General features: G+C 47.2%; 1 long non-coding RNA gene across 1 annotated transcript; it reads left to right on the forward strand.

Annotated features, from left to right (window-relative positions):
• On the forward strand, nt 1-27,950 carry LOC125944476 (uncharacterized). Its single transcript, XR_007466225.1, has 5 exons — nt 1-80; nt 2,244-2,273; nt 19,793-19,837; nt 24,583-24,627; nt 27,910-27,950. It is a non-coding gene; the product is annotated as an uncharacterized LOC125944476 (long non-coding RNA).

Genomic DNA, 27,950 nt, shown 5'->3' on the forward strand with positions numbered 1-27,950 from the left:
TCTGTCTTCTCAGGAGGCAACGAAGCGCACGCACCAAATGGCCCACAAGAAATCCATTGCGCTGGTAGCTGCTCTATACGGTAAGCTATTTTAATGCGGTTCAATATGTTGTTGCTTAGCATAAGACACGCCCGCATGATTTAGACCTTACGCTAATCTTATCGTTGATTCTATCACTAACTCTTGTGCATGTTCTCGCCGAACCTAGTACAGGGTGTTTCACTTAATCTGGGCCAAATTTAAAAAAATATGCACATGTTACATAGATGAACCGAACCAAGGTATTGTTGTTCGCCATAGTTTCCGCCTAATTAAACAATTAGTCTGAATCACTTAATACACTTCTCAATTACTACAATTAGATGAAAAGTGTTGTGGCAAACTTTTCTTTTTCTACCGCGTCGGCGGTTTAGACATGAGCGAGAAGTGGGGGGGACGGTGGGGTAGGTGAAACGATGGAATAGGTAAAGTGAGGGGACCTACAAATATAGCCCCAGTTGGTGGTTCCACATTTAATAGTGACCCGGACAAATTGTAGACCAACATGAGAAACTCCCGATACAGTTGTATGTTGCTGAATACGTGATACATAAAAGTGTTTTTCCTGGCGTGAAAGATGCCCGCAAATACATGAAAAATGCCTCGAGCAGCCAGTCATGCGGCAATCTTGCGTGTATTCGCGGGCTTCTCTCGCGCACGGAAAAGCAATTTTTTTTTGTAGCTCGCATAGGGCAACAGAAAGGTGTATCGGGAGTGTTTCATGTTGCTCTAGAATTTTCTCATTGACACCTTTCGTATAAATATCCAAATTTAGAAGGTGAATGTATCATTAAGACAAAACTATGTAATCAGGCGGAATGCAAAAAATAATCTGAGTATCTCCAAGCGACGAAACAGGATTACCTTATTTCTGTCCGGGTACGTAACATGTGCATATTTTGAAAGTTAGGCCAAAGTTAAGTTAGACACCTTGTATAATCAGATTGCATGCGCGACGCAAATTGTGTAGTAGTTTCTGGAAACCACGCGAGCACCAGCAATAACAGTGGATGCTTGAGTCTTCGACAAGTGATGTATAAAAGCCGAGGCGCTTGACCCGCAGTTCATGTTTGCTGTGTTCGTACTAATAGTTGCGTTTTGAGGGGAGCCTGTTTTTGTCGGCTCAAGTTCGCCGAATCAAAAACTCCGTTTCCTTATTCATAATGTGGTTACGGTGTTATTCACCGCCCCTACTACGTATATATATATATATATATATATATATATATATAGCAATGTCACATTAGCATCAAGTGACAGATCCGAGCACTACCGAACGGATTGCGCTGTTTTTACGTAGGGCGTAGCATTTAAAGCGGTACGTAGCAAGGCTTTTGCGTTGCGTTGCTCTGAAGCTCCTCAAACGGCGGTCTATAAGTACGCGGGGGCGATACGTTGGCGCGGCAAAGCTTCTCTTCACGTGCAGCTGCGAAAGAGCACGTACAGCTATAAGGCGTCTCACAACTCTTGGCGTTGCAAGCGTCGTATCTCAACGGTGCACTTATACACCGTTTCACTGATTACAAACATAGGCCCTGCACAGCTTCCGGTTTTGCCCACTGACGTAGCTGCTGATTGTAACTGGCAAAGAAGCAACCAAGCGTTTTAAAGCATAAACCTGATAAGGCACGTGACCGGAAGTTTCTTGGGGGCGGCACGCTCGCTGCTGTTATCGCGAGCATGAAACCGTCTATAGTGAGACCATAGGAAACGCGTCAGCGTTTGTAACTTCATACGCCTACGGTCGCTTTCGCTGACACCACTGTGTGCACCACTGTGTGGCAGGCACACAAGTGTACTGCAGTTACGTTAAAGCTTGGGCGCGCAATGCTCATGCCGCTCCGCAACTAAAGTAAGTGGCGCATATATATATATATATATATATATATATATATATATATATATATATATATATAGACACACACACACACAGAGAGAGAGCAGACTAAAATAACAACACACAGTGCTTGCATGCAAGTTGGGAAATGGTGCTGAGTAGATACCGATTCCATTCTGCGTGTAAAATGAAATTTATGCTTAAATATAATGGCGCTCTTTCAAGTTCATAAAATTATAAGCCAGACAATTCCCTGCTGCATTGTTTATGCTAATCTACTAGGTACAATATTCCGCATTCGAATTTTTTTTTTCATTTCGCAAACTCTCTGCCTGATACGCTTTTTTTTTCTCTCTCTCTTTTCTAGCTATGCATATAATATCTGGCATATGCGAAGGTGAGATTCTAACTTTCTTTGGCGTCCTTATTTCACATAACTGTGCGAATTCCGTACAGCATACCGAGTGCTATATTTCAGCGCAAACATAATTTTTAAGATCACCCGCGGCAGATAGGAGAAAACTGCCCCTTGAGCTTTATTACTCAAGGAGGTCTGTCATTGTGGCGCCGTAATTAGGATCTCGTGACACTGCTTCTTCTAGAAGCGCTTTACAAACCGCAGTGAGCCGCCTTCTCGCGTAGTTTAGGCGGCATTCTTTTGTATTTATGTCCACGAACTTTATGCCTTGCCGTCGGCAATCACTGAAGTTATCGTACTGAAAGGGAAAAAGTTGTTTTGGGACCCTCGGAAACCTATATTCTGTATTACTAAAGAGCTCATGTCGATGCTCCTGGGCTATGCAGTCAATCCTGCGACTCGCACCTGTTTTGGTAGGTCATTGTATTTGCTGCAAAATGAACTCTGCTGTGCAAATTATAACAGCCCTAAGTTTTTTACCTGCCGTCCTGAATGTTACGCACCTGGCAACCGCGGCCGCTCAGGCAGACCTCAAAGGTCAGCTGGAAAAGGGCTTTGTCTTTAAGTTTCCGCGTAACAGAAATACGTTTTCTCGTACATTCGAATTACAGCCCGAAGCTATCACGTCTGCAGCTTGTGCGTAAGTCGTAATGTACCAGTAGTCGTACTGTACTAGTGCGTAAGTCCTACTAGTAGACATGCTGCACTTCTGCTCACCTGCGTGCGCACGTGAAAATCGTGGCTTGTGGTGGTGGTGCTTGTGCAACGTCGTCTGACGTCGCTTCTGCTTCTCTAACGTCGGCAACAGCTTCGCTGTACATTCACTTTCACAGGGTGGAATGGAGGCAGATTTCCCTTTTTTTTTTTCAAACTAATCGAGTTACGGGTAAAAGGCAAGGCATCGAGCCCATCATGACTGCACGAACAATCCATTTTTGTGGCAGTTATCGCAGCCGTGGCGGCTCTCCTGCTTTTCGTTTAAAGCTGTCACATACAACAATCAGAGGCCTAATGTTTGCAAATTCTGGGAATATATAATATAAACTATTGGATCGGTAAATTCTACAAATAAATACTTAATAAGAGGCCAGAGATACACGGTACCTGCTAAAAGCCTAATTTGGGAGAACATGTAGAAAAAAAATCTTCCGCATTTAAAGTATTCTGGCTTGCACTGTAACTTTGGGACATATTTATCTATTCCCTAGGCAGACTTCAAGAATGCCGGAGATTCAGTTTTATGGAAATTTATATTAAATTAGTCAAACATTGTAAATAGCCTGGCACCGATATGCTAGAGGCAGCTGTGTTTTGAAGAAAAGGTTGCTCCAAGTATTTTCAATTACAGCACAAAAGTTCATTTGTGTGCATATAGTACCTGGCTTCTTAATGCAACGGAAATGACGCACTCTTTAAAATAATGGGCCTTAACTATGGTCATTTTCACTGGGATGGACTAAAGCTAAGAGGTTAAAGGGGCCTGGGAACAGTTTTCTAGCTAATCTGAGAATGACATCTCTATTAATTAGGTCGCCTGGCGGATCTCCTGCAGTAACCATTCATTTTTCTCTTGCGCTAAGTACTGTAGGATACAACAGGGACGAAACGGACACTGGATATGAAGGGGACACGAAGTGACCCAAGGGAGCGCAACCCTCGTGTCCGCTTCATATCCGATGTCCGCTTCGTCCCTGTTGCGTCCTACAGTACTTAGTGCAAGAAAAAAAAACTGTCAGCCCTTCCACTGAGGTGGAGATGGAAGACCAGCGAAGCTGTCCTATCATGGGAATTATGTATTTTCAATAATGACGATTAAGATGTGATGGTGTAATCGGTTATTTGAACTATTAAAGATTGATATATATATATATATATATATATATATATATATATGATCCGGTGGTTTTAGTTTACTTAGTGACCACAGGGACCAAGGCCTTATGGTCGCTACGGTACACCGCCATAGGTAGGGAGCCTACCTTTGCCGTACACCCTAGCCATAGGGTGTACGGGAAAGGTTGGCACGTTCTTCATAAACATGTCACCGGGCAAAACGCCGCTGCCGTCGACGAGAGTTGTGCGCGTTGTTTGGGTGACCGCACACAACCGCTGTCAAAACGCTGGCTACGTGACGAACCGCTAAACGCCATTGTCGACACTGTTAAGGGAAAGGCGGCGAGAGCCTTTAGGAGCGGAAACTCCGCCAGTTGCGGCGACCAGAAAATGTCACAAGCACGCGGAGCCACTATGTTGCTGGCGGCACCTGGTGACCGGAAAAGAAATTACCGCCGTTTTGGTTGCCAAAGCAACGGGTCGCGCGCGTTACTGCCGTTGAGCTGCGCGCCTGACAAGTTCTTCTGAGGGCACTCACGCGTCCAACTTGCGTCCCATCTAAGGCTAGAAAATTCCGAAGAAGGGCACACTGCACGTAGCAGCGCTGTTAGTATTATGGCCCTCGAACAGACACCGACAAGAACAGTTGCAGGCCCACAAATACAACGTTACGGTACACTGTATTTACGGAGTGCCCGCTAAAGGAAACGCCCTTGTCGTCTGCTTTGAGCGGAAGACACGGACGCCGCCGAAGAGAACGCGCCCGAGCAGCCCGCCCGGGCTTCTGCTTTTTTAAAATGCGAAGCATTTCTTGCCGGCGGCTCTGTCTGTTGTCCCGCGTCCCACACCCCCACAGCGCTTGCGCGTCCCCCTCCCTCTCTCCTCTCCTACGATCCCCCCTTTCTCTCTAGGAATCCTGTACGGAGCGGCGCCCGCGTCCCACACCCCCACAGCGCATGCGCGTCCCCTCCCCCTCTCTGTCCTCTCCTACGCTCCCGCCTGTCTCTCCTCTAGGAATACTCTACGGAGCCGCGCCCGCGTGCCACACCCCCACAGTGCTTGCGCGTCCCCTTCCCCTCTCTCCCTTGTCCTACTCTCCCCCTTTCTCTTCTCTAGGAATCCGGAGCGGCGCGCTCAACAGGTGGTGCGACAGCTGCATACTCCGCTGGGTATGCAGCTGTCACAGTAGTTTCGCGGTATGAAAATGACGGAGCGGGCGCGCCTCATTCTCTCTCCTGCGCAGCGCCGCGATGAGCGCTCGGGCCGCTGCCGCGAAACCATCTCCTGCTCAAGCTAACCATCTCCCCGCTGCTTCGCGGCTTACTCCTTCTCCCTTTAGCGGGAGAAGGAGTAGTATTTTTTTGCGCTGCTGCTTGCATGAGGCGCCCCAAGGCGCCGTCACTGCATGCGCGCGCATACTAATATGACGTTATCTGGTCGCCAGCCCGTGCCCGGACTGACGGTAGTTTGTACTCCTAAATAATCTTCCTCCCCCGAGATAGTCGGTGGAAGAGGCCGGCAGGGCTGCGCGCATGCGCCGCAGTGGGATAGCGGGCAAGCACACGCACAGTCTAGGGTCCCTGGATGCCCTCCTCGCCCACCACTCCCCTTCCACTGGGAAGTCGCGTTTGCTCTCCGTTGTGCGTTCGCTCCCCGGGAAAGGCGCGTCTCTCGCCCTCGCGCGCTTTTACTCGCACCAGCATACGGCCAATTAGAGTTCTTTAGGCGCGAAGCACCTTAGGGCCGAGCCTTGTCCCTCGCCGTCGTCCGTTGTCCGTAGCTCTGGTTTGCATGAAGACCGCTAGAGGCGCTGGGGTGCACAAGGGTTATATAAGCGCTGTATATACTGTACACATGTTCAATATATATATATATATATATATATATATATATATATATATATATATAGATTGTACCGGAGCACATCGGCATCAGCTCTGTGCCAGCGAGTGTGTGGAAGAAGACGTTGACGATCGTGTGGTTCGCGCTAGGTCGGTTTTCAACGAGCCAGCTTGTTTAACCGCTTCATCTAGTCTACCTGCAAAATACTCTTGTTGCATTTGGTGGAGGTGCTGGGTAGTCCCCTTCAGCGTCCTGGAACTCCGCAGCCGTACGCTACCATCTGCCTTCACGATGACCGAGGACGCCGGCCCCTCGCGAGCTTCTCCCGCTCCCACACCTGTCGTGTGCTCTGGGGTGCTTCGTATGCGTGATCCTCCAGTCTTCAGTGGCACTGACGATCACGACGTGGAAGACTGGCTGGCCGAGTATGAACGTGTTAGTGCAAACAACAAGTGGGATGACCGCGACAAGCTGACTCACGCCATCTTTTATTTTACCGGCGTGGCCCACCTGTGGTTCAAGAACCATGAAGCTGATTTTACCACCTGGTCAGCTTTCAAAGAGACCCTCGTTTCGTTTTTCGGCCGGCCAGCGGTGCGCAAGCTTCGCGCTGAACACAGCCTCCGCGGACGGTCTCAACAAATTGGTGAGACCTTCACCAGCTACATTGAGGATGTCATCGGCCTCTGTAGGTGGGCGAATGCGTCCATGTCGGAACCTGACAGAATCAAACACATAATGAAAGGCATCGACGATGACGCCTTTCATATGCTCGTGGCCAAAAACCCACAAAGCGTTACTGAAGTTATTGAACTTTGCCAAAGTTTTGACGAGCTGCGTAAACAGCGCATCTCCACACGTCGCCCTGGAATGCAAACGGCTGACGTTTCAGATTTGGCTCCCAGCACCGCTAGTATTGATTACACCTCGTTGCTGCCTCAAATTCAGCAATACGTACGCGAGGAAGTGGCACGTCAGCTCTCTCTTGTGGCATCGGTCACTGAGCCTCTCCCCCCACTGGACCAGTCGCTTCGCCGGGTTATTCAGACGCAAGTTGCTGAAGCCCTACCGTCCCCCGCTTCACCGCCGCAAGTTACGGCGCCGTTAACTTACGCTGAGGCCCTTACACGATCTCATGCCCCGCCGACGCCAGTCCCATCCAGCCCAGCCACCAACTTCTACACGCCGCCAAGTCCGGTACGGCCAGTTTACGTCCCTATCTCGCATCCAAGACCACCTTTCAACCCCTGGCGCACTCCGGACAACCGGCCAGTGTGCTACGCATGCGGTATTCCGGGACATGTTGCGCGCTTCTGTCGCCGCCGCGGACTCTATTTTCGCGATGGCGCTCCCAACCTTAGTCATGTCCCTCAACAAGCTACGCACCGTCTTACATCTGACGCCACGGACTCGTATTCACGTCGCCCCGCCTTCAGTTCACGCCGATCTCCTTCTCCCCGCCGCCGCTCCCTTTCCCCCATGGTTCGCCGTTCCAACCATGCCCAGGAGGAAAACTAACAGCCGAAGTTCCTGAGGCAAGAACTGCGCCGTCGTCGAAATTTGCAAGGCCTCTTCTTTCGCCGCCTAACGAGATTGTAGTGTTTATAGACGGTGTCGCGACGAACGCTCTTGTCGACACAGGAGCAGCTGTTTGTGTGATTAGTGAGATTCTCTGCCGTAAACTGAACAAAGTGACGACTCCGCTTTTTGATATTTCGCTACGCACAGCGAGCTCGCAGCACGTGAAGCCTTCGGCCACCTGCACCGCTCGTGTTTTAATTCAAGATGCGCTCTACATCGTCGAATTAGTCGTCCTTTCTCATGCATCGCATGCCGTTATCCTGGGCTGGGACTTCCTTTCCGCGCATCATGCAGTTGTCGACTGCGCTCGTGCACAACTCGCCTTGTCTCCGTTCTGTACCGCAACCGTCGATGACCGTCGCCCGTCTGCTAAAGTGGTTGTCGTTGCAATATATATATAATATTACAGTCAATGTAGCCGCATTAGTAGAAGAGGAGGGGGGTTAGCGGAGAAGAAGAAGACGAGAACGTTTGTTGCTCGTCTGAGGGTCGCCCTGAGGCCTGTTTAATAAACACCGTTTGTCTCGCGTCGTAACAGTTTTTGGTGGAAGGTGCTGGGTACATGAAGTAACGACGGACCCGGAGCCATTTATTCTTCGCCGGAGTCGTCGCCTCGTCGCAATACCCCCTTCGCCTGTTAACATGACCAACGAAGGAGACGCTCTGGGACCGATACTTGCTGCTCCGGGATCAATGCCTGCTTGTACGTGGCGCTACTACCGAGAACCTCGGGTTTTCACCGGGAGAGCAGGTGAAGATGTAGAAGAGTGGCTCAGACACTACCAACGGGTAAGCAAGTCCAACGACTGCAACACCACCGACCAACTAAACAACGTTGTCTTCACTCTCACTGACACTGCCCTGGTGTGGTTTGAGAACCACGAAGAATTATTAACGACGTGGGAACGTTTCGTTCATGACCTAAAGGAATGCTTTGGCGACTCGGACGCAAAAAAGAAACGCGCAGAGCACACCCTGGCACAGAGAGCACAGCTACCAGGGGAGACTTGCACTGCCTACATCGAAGAGATCTTGAAATTGTGCAAGCAAGCCAACGTAAGAATGTCCGAGGAAGACAAGGTCGGGCACCTGCTCAAGGGCATAGCAGAGGTTGTTTACAATTTTATGATCGGCAAGGACAGTCTCGCTTCAATGTCTGATGTTATGAAGCACTGCCGTACGTTCGAGGCGCTGAAGATGCGCCGAATAACGCCAAAGTTTGGCCGATTGGCCAATGTTACCACTGTGGCCAGCATCGATATGAGCTCTTCATTTGACTTGGCGTCGACCATACGACAGATCGTCCGCGAAGAGTTGGACAGGCACACCGAGACGACACGTCGCCTGCCTGATGTTTTTGATGCCTACTTTTCGCAAGCCCCGGCGACTTCAACACCTTTAAATGGATGGCAACCGTCGGTCAGCGTCGCGAATGTATCAGAGTACCGACACGCACCGGCATCGAGAGGCCACTACTCTTCGGATACCCGAGTTGAACCTCGCCCTCGTTACGCACGTTCCTCTGGACGCCCCACCACTGGCAATGCTCCGCGTTACGACCCAGTCATTCGTCCTAGGCGTGCAGACGTGTCTGACAGCTCTGAAGACTACCGCAGAAGCCGTCCGCTTCCGACATGCTACGTCTGCGGCGTTCTTGGCCATACATCCCGTTTTTGTCCTCATCGCCAAAGGTCTCCGTACGATCAACTTGCTGCCCCAGCGGCCAACGCCCTATGGCCTTCTATGGCGCAATCGCCTTCTAGCAGCAACTTTTGGCAAGGAAACTTACGGAACCGCTCACCTGCCTCCGATCGTAGCGTGACGCCACCTCCTGTTCCTCGATTGCACCGGTCTCCTTCACCACGGTGTCGTTCAAGATCACCACCGCCGGAAAACTAGAGAGCGCGGCCAATGGAGGTGAGGTCGCTGGAGATTCGCTGCTGAAAGATATGCCTCCGCCTGTGTTTATGTTGAAGAACAAAGTGAAAGTCCTCGTTGATGGTGTGTCTACATTGGGGTTAGTGGACACAGGTGCTGTTGTCTCTGTGATGAGTCTCGCTTTCCAAAGGTTATTAGGACGCAAAGTGGTATTTCAATGGAACCAAGTGGCAACATTTTGTGGCGTGAGCGGGGATTCGTCGCGGCCTGTTGGTTTTTGCACTGCACTAGTGTCAGTGGGTGGTACAGTTTTCACGACTGAATTTACAATCCTCCCCCGTTCCTCACATGATGTTATATTAGGTATTGATTTCCTACAGATGTGCGGTGCCACCGTTTATTGCCGAACAGGGGAGATGTCTGTGAGCGGTGACATTTCTTACGAGCTCATGCAGGATGCTCCAAACGAGGATGGCGTATTTCATGCCTGTGAGGACACTCTCGTGCCTGCTTTGTCAGCTGTGTGTGTGCCGGAAGGCTGCGCTACTACCACTCATCGGGCCTTCGACGCCACAGTAGAGCCGGCGTATTTACCGTGCATGAAGAAGAATATATTTCTGCCACATTGTCTTGTGTCTGTTGCTCAGCGGTGCTCCAAATTATGGGTTGTCAACCCTTCAGGCGAAAACGCAGTGGTACCTGCTGGCATGAAGCTTGCTTCCTTCAAAGAGCACAGATCGACGCCAGTCGCCGTGTTCGTAGATGCTCCACATACACGAGTTGACGTCTGCTCGGAAGACTCGAAGATTCTGCCAATGATCAGCAAGTCGATCAGCATGGACGAGCGCCTTACATTAGTGAACGTCCTGACTAAACACTTAAGCATCTTCGACTTCGCCCAGGGCGATAACGCGCCGTCCATTCCTGCGTCTGGAAGCAAGTACAGAATTAACACGGGGTCGGCGCAGTCTGTTCGACAGAAACCCTTTAGAGTGTCACCGTCAGAGCTCCAGGTTATCGACGAACAGGTTCACGAAATGCTACAGAAAGGAGTAATTCAGGAGTCACCTAGTCCGTGGGCTGCTCCAGTTATACTTGTGAAAAAGAAAGACGATACTTGGAGATTTTGTGCGGACTACCACCGTCTCAATTCCATTACCAAGAAAGACGTTTACCCTCTTCCAAGGATTGATGACACATTGGATTGCCTTCATTCAGCATCCTACTTCTATCGATTTGCGATCGGGGTACTGGCATGTCCGGGGCTGCTCCAGTTATACTTGTGAAAAGAAAGACGATACTTGGAGATTTTGTGCGGACTACCACCGTCTCAATTCCATACCAAGAAAGACGTTACCCTCTTCCAAGGATTGATGACACATTGGATTGCCTTCATTCAGCATCCTACTTCTATCGATTTGCGATCGGGGTACTGGCAAATCCCAATGCACCCGGCGGATCAAGAAAAAACGGCCTTTATAACCCCGGATGGCCTTTCTGAGTTCAACGTCATGCCGTTTGGGCTTTGCAATGCACCGGACGAGCAAGAAACGTTCTCTTCCTCGTCTTCTCCGCTAACCTCCCTCCTCTTCTACTAATGCGGCTACATTGACTGTAATTATATATATATATATATATATATATATATATATATATATACGGGGGATTCACGGTTGGCCGAATGATCCCCCGGTGCTTCGCCCACTCATCATCATTCAGTTCGTGGATATGCGGTGATTATTTCTATTTCCCGACGCAACGATCAAAAGGTAAGCCCTTAACAGCTTCGCTGTAAAATGAATGCACACCAACTATCCCTATTCGAAGCTCCTGCCGTAACGTTTTTTCGTACCTTACTGGCACAAGTGAAGTTAGACGGAGTCACCGGACCGATGAGCCGCTTTCGACGTCCTTGCATTTCCACTGCACGCTGGAAGCTAGACAATGGGAGACGGCAAGGGGCCGCAAGGGCCCGCAAGATAGCCATGCCCCGCTGGCCCCGCACATAGGTCGTACGTGTCGGCAGGGAGAGGGCTCGTGGCGGCACTCGGTGGCAAACGCTGTATCAATGCTGCGCCTTGCATCTCGGAGCCCGCGCGCAGCAGATCCAGCAACACGCAGCTATCGTACGTAGACCTGCAGCGCAAAGATGTTTATCTTAGCTGCTATTCTGGACATTCCGCAATTTTCTTCGAGGCATAACGTAGGCGCGATGCTTACAAAATGGCGCTGACGGCCCCAATTTGCTTTCGTAACGTGACGCAAATTTGACATTTCGCCAAAGAAACTGTTATGTAGGCATTGAACCTAGCTGTCTTGTTAAAGGAAAACAGTTTTGCTCCCCAGTAGAAATGCAGCAGCTAGCTCAAAGCGTACGATTATTCCATCAAAATCGTTTCTCGCTTCCGTCGTCTGCATGCGCGCAAGCTGTCGTCTGCTGAATTAGCTAGGATGCGTGTCCTCGGGAAACGGAATGGGTCATCGTATATTGGCGCCCACGCGCGTGCTTTCTACCTTGAGACAACATAAGCGACCTACCAGTGATGATGAGCACGCGCTGTAGGCCGCGTTATCGCTATCTCGTGAAATGCAAGCGACTCAGCCTGACTCGTGTGGCTGAGAATCGGCCGAATATCATCGATAGCGTTGCGCGCGCCACAGGTATCCGCTTTCGCGACACAAGCGCCCGCACTGCCATCTCTTTTTCACTTCGCCGCTTACTCGCACCGCGAGAGGAAACTTCAAGGCGCCGCCTTGGGTACATTTCTTTTTATAAATTAAAAAGTCGCCGTTGTCATAGCCTTTGATGACGCGAAAAGTCATTAGTACTGATTACAATAATAACGCAGTAGTGAAAAGTGTAAAGAGTGGCAGACAGTTTGCTACTTTCAACCAATATTATTCTAAATAAACGTGTTTTTCATAAAACTAATGATTCAAAACAGAAATGCCAAAACCACCCCAGAGCGATGCAAATGCTATGAGCACGTGTTGTGAACAAAAGATTTCCATGGCACCAAATTACAGGTAAAATGCGGCGACACGCATGCCTCTCGACTGCTATTGCATATGGCCGCTCATTACCATAATTCGCGTGGCTCGTCGCACTATAATTATGGCGGAAAATCTCTGCAATGGCGGCCCAGCGCAACGTCACGCAACGTCAAATTGACATTTACGAAACAGCACGTTTTGTGACGCTCTTCACGGGATATTCCTTCAGCCAATCAACAAGGTGACATGCCGGTTATCTTGGAACGCCACCACATATTCGCGAAATTGCAGGTACATTGCACGGGTTTCTGCACGCTACCGTCCACTTTCTTTTTAGAGCGCTAAAGTCGCAATATAGGTGCCAAGGACCACAACAAAGTATTAGTCGATAAAATTTGCGGCGCCACGCCACGTTTGTCATTCTGATGTAAACGCAAAATTGCATTTTGCAAAACTACCGTTTGCCGGCACAAATTCCAAGACACGTGACCTCTCGACAACCAATGAGAGAGTCAACATGACGGCTAATGGTGGCCGTACAGCCACCATGCGTGTCGAGAATAGAGCCACGTCCCTTTTTAAGATCACAAGCGTATATATATATATATATGTATATATATATATATATATACGGTTTATTTATTTCGCTCATACGAGCAACAATTGTATTACAAAGAATGTTCTCGCCATCGAGAAAGCAGCAAGCCGCTCTTGAGGCTGCGCTGCTAGCGATGACGCTCCATGATGACATTGTGGAGAGAGCAAGGGGTTCTTCACTGCGTTTTCCAAGATATTGTTAGTTCCCTGCTGCATGCTGTGCAGTAATATTTGGCCGACATGTTTACAAGGGCCTCATTAACAGATCGGCAAGGTTTTCTTACTTTGTTCAAGAAGTGCTTCAGGGCCCTGTCAAGGTTCCAGATTGAAAACAAGCCTCAATTCAAAATGAGACCGTAAACATTTTTACTCAAACAAGCGGACATATCGTACCGAACGCATAACATTTATCACATTTTACACCGTCAAAATCAGTAATGTTGGAAATCAGTAATCACTAATCTTCAAAATCTGGCAAAATCTGAGCTCGCATAGTTCGTCCCATTATTGTTATACCTATGTGTCCCAGTTGGAAATTGTAGAAACATGATGGACTTTATATTTTCTTCATTAAGGAGACGCTTTTTACCTATCGCCACCAGCAGGGATGCATTGTGGAAAAGCGCTGAATCACAAAACGTTGACTGTCTCTCCGAATGCGGCGCGCGCAAACATGCAACCTGATTGGCGAACGTTTTAGACCTTTCGACGAAAAGTATCTGGGCTACCCTATATCAAGTTGCATTTGCGCTGAATAGGCATGCTACTGTGCCTACATGTTGCTACGCTAGTCCGTGCAGTGCAGGGTACGCTAAGACACGTGGCAGTGAAGCAATGATGAGAGCCGTTGTGTGCTCGAAGAAGGGAGGAGGGCTCGTCCACTTTGAGCTAATATTTCTTGCGCGAAGCGTCCGTACCTTCGGCTCCAGGGTGAGGGTGGTTAGAGAGTCCCAATGGAAGAACCCTCCTTTCGGTTCTTTTAGGGGCGAAGCTCCTTAGGGTCGAGCCTTGTACGCCGTCGCCCCGTTGTAGCCACGCTGGTACTCGCCGCTCCCGCTAGAGGCGCAGCTGTGCTCTCTCTCTCTCTCTCGTTCCCGACGCTCTCTCTCTCTCTCTCTCGTCCGTAGCTAGAGGCGCTGCGGTGGACAAGGGCGTAGGGTGCCTCGATGCCAGCGCCGCCGTTCAGGGTGGAGACAACCGCGCTGGCGCCGCCATATTGAATCACACGAGCTCAGACTCAGCTACGCTTGCATTCATAAAGTGTTACTCCCGGCGCGCTTCCAAGTGCTTTGCCTTGATGAGGATTTTTTATCGGTATCGCATCTGCACATCTTTATAACCAATAGCCGTTAACTCGTCGAAGGTCGAAGATGTAAATGTAAGGCGGCGGGAACATGCCCCAAGTTGCCTAATTCAATCACATTTAATATGCCGTGTGTATGTTTGAAATACGCACTATTTTTTGTGCTTAGATGCTTGGTATATTAGGTTTGAGACCCCCTGTGTGTGTAAGTTTTTCTTTTTCGCTGTTGTATTTTTGTTTACACGTCCCGCCTCCTTTACCGTAGCCAGCCACTCGCGCACGGCGGTTACTTTCCATTGCGTTGCGCATGCTCTTCGCGTTCGTTGCAATTATTTGACGATATCTACGCGCAATTTTGCTTTTTTTGCCGACAAAACTGTGTGCTGACAGGATTAAGTTCGTGTAAAATTAACTGCGATGTGAAAATAAGGTTTAGTTAGTGGTGTAGAGAAACACGTAACGTAACTTGTCTGTGTCAATCTTGCGTAATACACACAAGAAACCAAACGATGCACAAAATACATTTACTTAGTAATGTCTAGTACAGTCAATCATGAAAGAGATATGTACATGAAAAATTATATGTTCTGTGTGGCGCCTGAAGGTTGTGTTGAAAGACGAGATAAAAAAAACTCGCAAGGTAGGCTTGACACACACAATGCGGGATAGGGAGAGCTTTTTTTTAACTTGTTCATTACATGGGGGGACTTTAAGTGAGTACATCAACCTTATTACACACAATATAAATCGAAAACAAGAATACAAACAAGAAAACGCAACCGCGGGTAATATTAATCAAGATATCCAGCCAGAATACATCAGCTACCATCGAATACGTAGCATCAGCCAAACACATCGATAGCGAGTACAGAACATTTTATAAATAACCATGAGAACACTGATAACTACATTGAAAAAATAAACAACACTGCATACATATCGCGTACAAAAACCGTAAATGAAACTAAGAAAGTCAAATACAGATTAGCAATGTTTTTCAGTTCGAAAATATAGTCCATGATGATCTAAGGCTGTTGACTTTAACATACGGCGCCCATCCTGTCGATTTCCCTCGTACTGGTCCTCTTCAAAGTGTTTCTAAGTACGAGTAGAGCAACAAAAGTGATTATTGATATGAAAAGTTGCCTTGTAAATACAGAGAACCCATTACAGTGCCTAAAAATAAATTTTCGCAGAAGTAATGCTGTATTACCTCGCTTCACACGTTTCGAAGAAATGCACAGGCTAGAACAGACACCATGCCAGAAAGCGCCGAAACATTTTGGTCCCATGATGCCCCTTAACTCTACTACACCTGGGCATACCGTGCACAGGCATTTAAAGACCGTCACAGTACCCACTACGATAGGGAATGAACACGAATGACCATCGGGTTACGAGCACCACGCTACAAATATATTCGTCTAAAAAATCAGCTATATAACGTAACAACCTGAGATCCGCAAGATATCTGCTGAGAAATCAGAGAAAATCACAAAGCTTCGCTTGCCACGTACACAACAGCCGCTCTCCCCAGACGAAGCACTGCGTTCTTTAGTCCCAAATAACCAGTAGCGAAAAAAGAAACAGAAAAAAAAAAGAAACAAGAGACACACACGATGTGTGCTTCCCGTGATAAAGTAAAATAGGAGGTTTACATGATGATTTGTAGCTCATGCAAGACTATTTCGCGGCGAAGCATCTTCGTCAGTCCTTAAAATAAGGGTACTACTCGCATAGACTGCGCCGATCAAAACGGCAAAAGCCTATGCGACGCGGGCTCGCTCAGACAGCATCGGTGCAGTGCTCAGTTCGTGAGCGAACGTAGGTACGTGAGCGAGGATCAGAGAATACTTTCTTATTTAAATGAAAAACACGGTGCGATAGTCTAAACTTTCTTGACACATACCTCGCAAATGTAGAAGCTATCCGTTGCCTTCCAGTGATACCGCTTTACTTGGGCTTCCCATCTCTTCCTTCGCTCTGGGTCCCGGGTGAAGCGTAAACAACGATGCCCTTTACGCGTCGATCCGGTGCACTTGGGAACACAACAGCCCGTCATGTCGACTCGATGCACTTGACAAGCTTGTCAGTCATGCGGCTGAACACTGTCCAGCAAGTAGAAGCGTCAGCGAAGCATCCGCGCGCACTGTGTCTCGAACTAAGCACCGGCACCAAGCAATCGCAACCGCTCGCTGTGATTCAAGATGGCGTCGCAGCGAGAAAGCGGCGCCAGTGTTGCCAGGTCCGACGAGGCGGCGTAGCCAAAAGCTAGAGAAGTTGTAGCCCAAATGTAGCCAAACAGAAAAAAAGTGTAAAATATTTCGTAGCCAAATATAGCCATTTTTATATGCAATTTGATTTGTGTATACATTTTCACATTCGACTACGGCAATCCTTTTTTGCACAACCCGTCGTAACAAATGTCCGTGCCGCCGTGACGAACGGCCTTTTACATCAATAACAGCGACATCATGCTTGCACAGAACACTTTTTGGTTGGCCCCGGAAGCTCTTAAGTTCCAGCGAATCGCTGCAGAGGGCGAAATCAGTGTTTTTATTTTATGACAGATAGTACTAAGTTATTATTTTTAGTTATTTACAGTAATATTAACTGCGAACTCTGCTTTTTAGCTTTCGTGAACACAAAATAATGTTCAGCGTCATCGATCTCTCACGTTATCTCTGCCTACGGCGTAGAAGTTCAGCTGTCCAGCGATGTGTGACGTGCTCACGGCTTCTTTTTTGATGAGCTAAAACAAGTCTTTCGCGCTATTATTTCTCGCGTTATTTGTTGCATCGTCCCATCTTGTTTTCAGATTTTTTTGTTTTTTCAATTAGCTTGCGCCGGATTAGCTGGGACACATACTACCTATATAGTGTCAATTTACATCAACCTGGCCGCCATCTTAGGTCTCTAGTACGCCAAGAACATGCGTTAAGAAAAGGGACAGGCAACAGATGCCACTCACTGTCTGAATCGGTGTAAGTGGAGCTTTAAAAGATTACTGCGGAAACTGGCACACTAGTGTAAGAACCGCGCAGTCGTTTTCGGCGAGGAGCACGTCCTGAACTAACTCGCTCGAAATGGTAAAAGCCGTGACGGCGCACAAAGAGCAATGGTAAACAACAAATTGATAACAGTGTTAATGCTGTGAAAACCGGTTACTGTAAAAAGAACAAGCCATGTTGATAGCTAATAAAGTTTTAGAATAGGGGCCCCTAAAGTTTGGGGCTCCAAAGAGCTTTGCGGGTGTTAGCGTTGGGGCATGCAGGAATGAAGAGTTTTGTATTAAGCGTTTTGCGTTTGCCGATAGCGTGTTGCGTTTTTATTTTAATTATGGAATTATGTTCCAGATAACATAATTCTAGTCCTTTAGCTGAATTATTTAGAGAGGCGGACATTACTTGCACGACAAATCGAACCACAGACTGAACTAAGTAAAAAAAGTCCACTAAATAACTTCTTAAATGATCACTTTACGGCAAATATTGCAATCAATGAATTGTAGTTTTAGGAAAGTGTATTCACTTGCAGTGAATTTTTAGAATGACACTTGTTTGGAGATATTTTCCATCAAACACGCTTTAAATGTACAGTTGTGCCATTCATTCAAAAAGAGAAACAAAATGCTTGTTTGTCCATCAAAGCACAAAACTCACCGGTAATAATACGCAACATTGCAATATGGGCTGTGCAGCAATTCAAAAGAAATTTAATTGACGAATTTTGGTTAAACCTACAGGCAAAAACGCATAACACAAGAGTCCACTTGTGACCTTCTTGCGTTTATTTCGCGCTTACCGCTGCCTTTTTCTCATACCAAGCGGCATTACAGGCCACTTGGTATTGGTTATTCGGTGTGTTGAAGCCCTCAGGAGCTCGAATAATGCATTATTATTATAATTACCATTTACGTACGCAGCACCGTGTCGATTAAAACTAATGAGAATGCGCATTTGCCTGCGCACGTCTGGCATTGCATGTGTGTACCAAATTTCCGAGGCATCAAAATTTTGGGCAAAAGCCGTAATACTACTGCCCGTGAACTGTTGGAAGCCTTTCATATTTCGTCAAAAGGAGATGGCTGTATAAGTGACACATTAATTTCTTTAAAAGAAACTGAGATGGTGTTCTTGCGCGGCACGTTGTAATCTTTGAAGTGTGTCATGTGATCACTGCTGTTGTACCTGCGTCATTCCGAGTATGTTTTGACAACGCAGGAAAAAAAAATAAAGTCAGTTGAAAGTTTGCGCTCGTCCCCATCTATTTCTGTGTCCATGTTTTTTTTTTTTTTGTTTTTGCGCATAACCATTTCGTTCGCAAGAACCGTTCGCAGCCTAATAATTCACGCGTATGCAACAGCTAGCTTTTCCTGTTACGATTAGTGAGTAGGATTGTTTGTTCATTTATTTCCGACTACCTGTGCAGGTTAAAGCGGCACAGTAGCTCTGGAACCGTTTCCGTAACTACTCGTAGGCTATAAATCTCATGGTTGACTCACGCACATGAGAGTGGCGCGAGTCTTTCTCGTAGGGTAGAAAGCTAGGCTAGATGCAATGAATTCGTACTTGAAGTTGTGGCGTCTCACACATGCTTTTGGCACAGAGGAACGACAACACAGAAGGGCAAACAATCAAACTGGCACTTATTGCACCTTTCACACGCTAATGCACGCCAGCCGAATTACTACGCCGATAGGCGCGGGACAAATCGTGGAGGTCCGACTCACCGCTACCGGATAGCAAGCGAATATGTTCGCTCTCATGGTGGGCGCCAACGCCTTATCGTTCACGTGTACCGTAACGCGAACGGTGGCGCGTTCCAATGATACGTGTTCTTCCATTCCGGTGGCATGCTTCTAAGTCTTCTCGGGACGGTCCCGCCAAGCGGGTCGGCGCACGCGCGAAGCGTCTGCGCTGCTTGCCGCCCCCACGGCCAACAGCTGCTGCTTTCTCTCTTTTACATCCAAGTAACCTCGCCGTCAGGTGGCGTTAGCAACGCAACACCCGCACCATCTCTCGCCATACGTCGCAACCACGCCGCCGCCGTAAAGCCACACGGCGAAGTCGGATTACAGGAGATAGTAACCATGCAGGGAAAACAACATCAGGGGACGCGTCAGAGTCGCGCACCCCGCGAAGTTTGCGTGGAAAGCAACGGCCACATTAACAGAAGGACAAAAGAAGAGTTTTGTGCTCGTACTAAAGCGCTCGCCCTGTGTCATTCTTTTCATGTTGAAGTAAGTTTCCGCACTGATTTGAAGTATGCGTTCATTACTGCATCCGACTGCGCGTGACTGTGGAGGGTCACATTTCATTGCTATGCCAACCACCAGGTTTTTTAGTGAGCACCCACGTTTCGGAGAACGTACGTAGGGCGTCCATTTATTTCTGCACAGTATGGTTCAAGTGTAAACAGTATTGACAACATAGTTGATAAAATGTCACTATTTCAACTTTATTTGCAGATTCAAATGGATCATCGACTTCATCTGATTATTACGATGATGGAAGTAAGAACATTTTTTGTGAAAGCCTCACAACTTATTTTGTTCTCTTAAAAGCCATGCAAAATTAGTATATTTCCATGCAGCTTTATCTAACATGAGAGTCACAGTGACAAGCATGAGTAACACGACTACACAGAAGAACTATTGAAATAATTCGTGAATTTTAGTAATTAGTAACGCAAATGTTTGTCAGTGCGAAACATGGATCCGCACGTAGTTTCGATGCTTAATCTATGTTGCATGCACGTGTCATTCATGTAAATATATTTACCGTATCGCAAGACTGCCTTCATAGTTCATTTGCTAGTCTCCAGAAGGAGCATATTCTTTCTGGCTTATTTTAATCTTGTTATTAGATTATACGTTCAAGGTTGAGCTTCAATTAAGAATTCTACGTTGAACCGCACGCGTACGACAGCAAGCTAACGAAATGAGAGCCCATTTGGTTGATTAGAAAATTTGTATGTTATTTTTTAACGCTGTTGCCCGTCTGGCAACACTGAATAATTAATCAACGAAATTGCACACCCAAGGACGGCTCCCTCGAAATAACGCAAGCCGATCTCGAACGTGATGATTTTGTGTGATGCAAGAACCGGAAGCAATTGCCGGAGGTGAAAATTTGTAACGGCGCCATGGCGTCGATTGTTTTGTTTTTGCAAATGCGTATCTGCTATCTCGCCGGTCTGCTGTTCCTTTTTATCGCGCCAGTAAAGAAATAGCAGGTACAACTCAATGGCTATGGCCTTACTGCGCCGTTGTGTCCGATGCAGTTTTGGCAACTTTTCCGGGGCAGACGACACAGTTGTGGCACTACATTTTCTAACGTCACACAGTCCGTGCCAAAATTGCAGTCACTGCTCGTGGGAAGAACTTAGCAGCAGCGTATTGGGCCTGTACTTTCAGTTACAATGATAAACGGCAAAGAGCTGGATCAGTTTGTCATGGCTTCTTTAACTTTCTTGCAAATAAAATTGCTTCCGAAACTGCATTTAAAAAGAGGTTTACATCATTTCCCGTCACTGTAAAGCGCAATGTAAACTCCATGACCAACGTGCTTTTTCCGAGTTTTTTAGCACAAATTGCCATTTTATGTTTCCTCGTGTTTATACGCGTACAAGAACACCGAGCATGATCTTGATCGGTATACGCGTTTTTGCTGCAGGCATGGCAGGGCCATCAGCCTTGCAGCCAACACTCGCTTTCACTAAAGATAGCATCTATGTTATTCCTGAGTGTTTTCTTGACCCCATTATGGCCTTTGTTTTGTGTAGAAGGCTCTTCGATCATACAGATTGTGCGTCGTGCTTAAAAAGCACGTGGTCTGGCTTGTCTTAGAGCGCTGCGCTCATAGGCAAGAGGCAGCACCATATAGCAAAGCTCGCTATAATGTGTGACATATTCCCATCACCATTTCTCTCAATGATACTATTAGGCTATGTACGCCTGCGTAGGGGGTGGACAAGACATAATTCTTGCCACTTACTCTGTATGATTACTAACACTCACTCGATCGAGGGATGCGCGGTCGCCAAAGCGGAGTCAACCAGTTGGCGTTAGCGCGCCACACAAGTTCTTCGCGTAGCCTGACTCAAGCAATATCATCATAAGCCCCTCTAGCCCGCTCGGCGGGCTTCGCGAGCTCGTTTGGAAAATATTCCAGCATAAGACGAGGGAACTTGAGTGCAAAAAAAATTGAGATGCGTGGACGCGGTTGTTTCCTGCTCCGGACTGGCCTGGCCCTGCTACTTGCGCGTATTTTCGTCCAGTGTATTGTAAGTAAACCCACAAACTCATAACACTCTGCTTCTATATACTAGCAATATTGTCACGTACGAGTTTTTGCCGCTGTGGACAAAGTAACGTTGGGAGGTGAAGAGGAGGTTGAAGTGTCTCGGAGATTGGTAGATGGTATGCGCCATCAGATAAGGCATACCATACCATACCATTGGTAGATGGTGTTACCCTGGCCACTGAGCTACAACCCTTTAACTGTATATATTGTAGATACAGATATTTTCTCCCCGTAAAAATATAAACCTAAATGTTCTGATCCGCAAGGGCCACTACAGATTTAATACTCCAGCTTTATCACCTGTATACATCAGTTACAAGCAACCTGCTGAATTAGACACTCTGTGCTATCATTCAAACTGAAATAAATTACATGTACGTTTATTGTATAAAGTTCTGAAGTCACAGAAACCTGAATATTACTTAACGGGTAACGATCCTCTTGAAAGACAGGTGAATCACTAAACAAAATAAAAAAACGGGGGGGGGGGGTGTGGGTGGTTAAGCAAGGTACAGTTCTTCACCGCTGAGTACGAAAATAGGTGTTTACTAGGCTTAAAATCGCTGCAAGTCACATTGAATTACCAAAAACTAGCAGCAGCTACTGTGGCTTGTGCCGTGGATTGGTTAACAAGCTCGGTATGCTGAAGACGGTTCTCACATCAGTCAAGGGATGCCTGATACGTCCGGTTCGAATGTGGCGCGGAACGCCCTACGCTGTGACCTGCGCAATCCAAAACGCAAGAAACTTTGTTATTACTGTGGGATTTAGGCTTCCTCTATAGGTGTCCGTTGGAGCACCCACACTCAAATCAGTGAGCATCGAACATGACTCAGTAGTTGCGAAATCGCAGAGCAGGGAGGCATGGCGCGATGAATAATGGGCCATAAGCTCAATTCCCACAGTCATAATGCCCGTTGCCGGTATTTTTATGAGCTTCAGGTGTGCCCTGTGTCTTCTGCTAGACGAAAGCGAGGCTTGAAATGTACACACGGAGACCTAGTAGGGTTTTCGTACACCGACGCGACTGCTTACGGCTGGTGTGTTCCAGCGACGAGATTCCTCGAGCACATTATTTTAAATCAAGTCAGAATCATGGTGTCAAAACGAAAAAAAAAGTACCCTTCAGCTTAGGGATAAACGTGTACCGATATTGTTCCAGTTTTCAGAAATAACAAAATTATAACGTTTTCAAAACATGCTCGTAATATGAACTAGTTAAACGCAGCCCGCTTTATCCGTTACAGTGTACTTGACTATGCAGCGTAGATAATGATTTTCGTGATAGTCTGACCGAATAGATTAGGCAGATGCGAGGGAAATTTTCATAGATGCAATAACGGGGGAGATAACTGGTCTGCGTGGGCTGAAGTAGGTTCCATGCCACGTTACCTTGACAGCAGTACCGTCAGTTCATTTTTATTTTGCTTCACTTATAGACTACTGCGTTGGAGATGTGCGAACTGTGTCATTCGATTTGCAGTGTTGTACCTTTCATTAAAGAAAGAAACAAAATGCTCATTTATGCATCTAAGCACAAAACTCACCAGTTACAATTCGCAAATTGCAATATGCGCTGTGCAGTAATTAAAAAAAAATTGAATTGGTGAATTGTGGTTAAACCTACAGGCAAAAACGCATAAAACAAGAGTCCACCTGTGACCTTCTTGCCTTTATTTTGCGCTTACTGCTGCCTTTTTCTCATACCAAGCGGCATTACAGACCACTTGGCATTGGCTAATCGGTGTGTTGCAGCCATCATGAGTTCAATAATGCGTTATTATTATTATTATCATTTATGTACGCAGCACCGTTCGCAGCCTAATAATTCACGCGTTTGCAACAGCTAGCTTTTGCTGTTACGATTAGTGTGTAGGATTGTTTGTTCATTTATTTCCGACTACCCGTGCAGGGTAAATCAGCACAGTAGCTCTGGAATCGTTTCCGTAACTACCCGTAGGCTATAAATCCCACGGTTGACTCACGCACTTGAGAGTGGCGCGAGTCTTTCTCGTAGGGTAGAAAGCTAGGCTAGATGCAATGAATTCGTACTTGAAGTTGTGGCGTCTCACACATGCTTTTGGCACAAAGTAACGACAACACAGAAGGGCAAACAATCAAAATAGCACTTATTGCACCTTTCATACGTTAATGCATGCTAGCCGAATTACTATGCCGATAGGCGCGCGACAAATCGAGGAGGTCCGACTCACCGCTACCGGATAGGAAGCGAATATGTTCGCCCTCATGCTAGACGCCAACGCCTAATCGTTCACGTGTACCGTAACGCGAACGGTGGCGCGTTCCATTGATACTTATTATTCCAGTCCGGTGGCATCCTTCTAAGCGTGCTCGGGACGGTCCCGCCAAGCCTGTCGGTGCACGCACGAAGCGTCTGCGCTGCTTGCCGCCCCCACGGCCAACAGCTGCTGCCTTCCCTTTTTTACACCCCATTTACCCTGCCGTCAGGTGGCGTCAGCAAAGCAACACCCGCACAATCTCTCCCAATTCGCTGCAGCAACACCGACTGCCGCCGCCGTAAAGCCATGCGGCGAAGCCGGATTACAAGAAATAGGAACCATGCGGGGAAAACAACATCAGGGGACGCGTCAGAGTCGCGCACCCCACGAAGTCTGCGTGGAAAGCAACGGCCACATTAACAGAAGGACAAGAGAAGGGTTTTGTGCCCGTACAGAAGCGCTCGTCCTGTGTCCTTCTTTTCGTGTTAAAGTAAGTTTCCGCACTGATTTGAAGTATGCGTCCATTCCTGCATCCGACTGCGCGTGGCTGTTGAGGGTCATATCGTATGGCCATGCCAACCACGAGGATTTTAGCGAGGACTCACGTTACGGAGAACGTAGGGCGTCCATCTATTTCTGCACAGTATAGTTCAAGTGTAAGCAGTATTGACCACATAGTTGATAAAATGTCACTATTTCAACTTTATTTACAGATTCAAATGGATCATCGAATTCATCTGAATATTACGATGATGGAAGTAAGAACATTTTTTTGTGAAAGCCTCACAACTTATTTTGTTCTCTTAAAAGCCATGCAAATTTAGAGTATTTCCATGCAACTTTATATTACATGAGAGTCACAGTGACAAGCATGAGTAACATGACTACACAGAAGAACTATTGTAATAATTCGTGAATTTTAGTGATTAGTAACGCAAATATTTGCCAGTGCAAAACATGGATCCGCACGTACTTTCGATGCTTCATCTATGTTGCATGCACGTGTCATTCACGTAAATATATTTACCGTATAGCTAGACTGCCTTCATAGTTCATTTGCTAGTCTCCAGAAGGCAGCATATTCATTCTGGCTTATCTTATTCATGAAATTAGACGATACGTTGAAGGTTGAGCTTTAATAGTGAATTCTACGTTATACCACACGCGTACCGCATCAAGCTCACGAAATGTGAGCGCATTCGGTTCATTAGAAAATTTTGCATTATGTTTTATCGCCCTCGAGGGCTATACCGAGCTGTTGGAAGCCATCCCCCCGTATAGCAGCTTGTTACAGCGTTCTCAGATTTTATTGTACCGCCTTTGATGTGCGGGAGCTTCGGGTCATTAGCACCGCGCCGACAGAGTATAACAGTCAGCGCCGAGGCAGTCGTCTAATGAACGCCTTTCTTGTTCCCTGGGCCTTTTCCTTGCGGTGCTCTGTCTCTCTCCTAGTGGAGACTGAACGAGCGTCCGCTTCAGGCCCACGCTGCACACTCGACTAAGCTGATCGTCGCCCTGCGGGGCTCGCATCCTCGGACCCGCGCAGTGGTCTAGGTGACTCCCGGTGGAGCACCGCCAGACAAAGACCACAACTACTAATATTTACTTTTAAGAGCGGAGCACTTTATTGGCCCGGGCTGTCGGCGGCTAATTTGTCATGCGTCACGCTCACAAAACACAAGCGCAAAACACGGCCAAAACATGCCGGTTGCAGCCTAAAACCGGGTAAAATTAAACTAGATTCAGAATAATAGCAAATACAGGAATACTCATGAAGTAATCGTATTAAGTACCATAATTTGTGAAAATCGCTTCTCACACGGCCGGCTCCTCCGCATTTCCCCAGCTTTCACCTTGAGTAAAACTGTCTCCTTGGCTCCGTGTGCGTGGCAGTTTGCACTAGTTCCGGTCACCATAGTAGTAGACGACGAGGATGCCGGGGCAATTTTTTTAAAAAATTTACGCTGCCAGCTTTTGTCAACGACTGCGTGCGAGTATAAACTCTGTAAGAAGCTTCTTATTCATATCTGCTGCGCCTGATATTTGCTATAAGGTATCTGCCCGTTTCAAAGAGCAGTTTACATGTCCCCCAGTTCCACCTGTCGGTAAATGGAACTCCTAATAATCAAAACGTAATTTCTTGGTGCCGTGAGGTCCCGTTTCCCGACAGTCCACTGTATCAAAAAACAGTCCCAAGAGCTTTTTTTTTTCGAATAACCGAAATAACATGGACAACATAAATCGAATTACAGGAATTGGGAGTACTACTGGAATTGGGCAGTACTACTGCCCAATTTCTGTTATTCGATTTATGAACGAACCAGTGTAACGCGGCTTTTAGGGGCGAAGCTCCTTATAGCGGCACCCGTTCGTCCCCGTCGTCGTAGTAGTAGAGTGTAACCAGTCTGAGAAAAAAAAATTTGCCGCGTATCTGCGTGCTTCGCTGCAAATGTCGTCGAAAGACGATAGTCTTCTGCCGGCCGTACTACATGAGTGCTACCTTCATGCCATTTCCGTCCTGGCATGAAGGTTTGTTTGAACAGATTTCATTTTACCGCATTATTTCATCAAGCGGCCATTTATGTTTTGCCCTGCCTCAGACAGCGCTTCCTTTATGTTGAATCGGCCGCATCTGGCTGGCATTGATAAAATTGAGGAGGCGCTGCGTGAGACATGGACGCCATCTGGCAATACATCGGGAAACATGAGCTTGTGCAGAGGGTTTCCTTTCTCCATGGCAGAGGGCGCTCGTCGGCGCGCAGTCGGGGAACGTCGTTCGTCGGCGCGCATAGCATGGCATTTTCAGCGCAGCTTAAGAAACTAAGGTCTTTAGAGTTACGTATCTATGTATTTTCTATTAAAGGAATACACCTCCTAATACTTACCTAGTGATGTTGCGCCTCAGATATGCGTAATATTTACTTTGTGATCGATAACGTTCACAAGTATGAACAGCCGTACCAGTTTAAGTAGTGTAGGCGGTAAGCAAGTGGTCCAACATTGGCCGGGTGGCTGAATCGGCTGACAGACAGACAGACAGACCAAATTTTCAGCGTTTAAGTTCCCCAAGAAAGACTATCGTCTTTAAAAATTCCGAAGTTGTGTGCGTAGCGCGGAATCGAACCAGGGACCTTTCGCTTCCGAGCGCGCGGCGTTAGCCCACTACGCCACGAAGCGGACATGGACACACGCACCACGATGGCAATAAATACCCAACATTAACGAAAGGCCGCGTTTCTAGCGCGTTTCTAACGCGTTTGTGCTAGCGCGTTAGGGCCCGTGTAAGAAGCTGGTGTAAGTTGCTGTGGCCTCTCCGCCTTACCTTCAACGCGTTTCGAACGCGCTGCCCAAAGCGGTGGCAAGTGAAGTTCAAGTCGAGGAGCGTTTATGAATACGGGGGGTATACTCTCTCAGCAGTCATGTGATGGCGTCGGCAAACGCGGTGCACGTTCCGGCATGTGTAAATGGCTGCGTAAGACGCTGTGGCCGCTCCCCCCTACTAGAGAGTACTGCACGTTTCTAACGCGTTTGTGCTAGCGTCCCCTTAAGCGGGAGATCCGATGATTCCCTCCGGAGCTTCGCCCACTCATCATCATTCACCCCGTGATATGCTGTGATTTTTTTAAAACGCCTGAATACGTAATTTAACCATTCTAACCTGTCAAATACCTCCCAATTTGGTTTTCAATTCGTTGTTGAAGAATCAAACTATGCACGATAATTTATGTGACACTTACGTGATGGCTTTCTTTTATGAGTAGTGTAATTCTGTGTCGTTGTGATTGTTACGGAGGAGTTGATGGCTGACGCTGACGCACGACTGCTTATAACACATTTTCGTGAAGATAACGACTGCATAACCGTGAAGGACTGAGGCACGGCGTATGTATTGTTGTCAAATGCTGCTGCGTTAATTTATTTCTTTTTTCCTGTGTCTGAAATTGATAGAGACCGATATACAGACTAAATATTGTTCTTTTCGTATAAAAATTATGTATTGGCATGACTATGCTAACTCTCCCGTTGTCTATTTATTCCAGTTGAACCAGTGACATGCCATTACACAAATTCCACGGCTGGT

The sequence above is a fragment of the Dermacentor silvarum genome, chromosome 3 (genome assembly GCF_013339745.2).
Source record: "Dermacentor silvarum isolate Dsil-2018 chromosome 3, BIME_Dsil_1.4, whole genome shotgun sequence".
NCBI lineage: Eukaryota > Metazoa > Arthropoda > Arachnida > Ixodida > Ixodidae > Dermacentor > Dermacentor silvarum.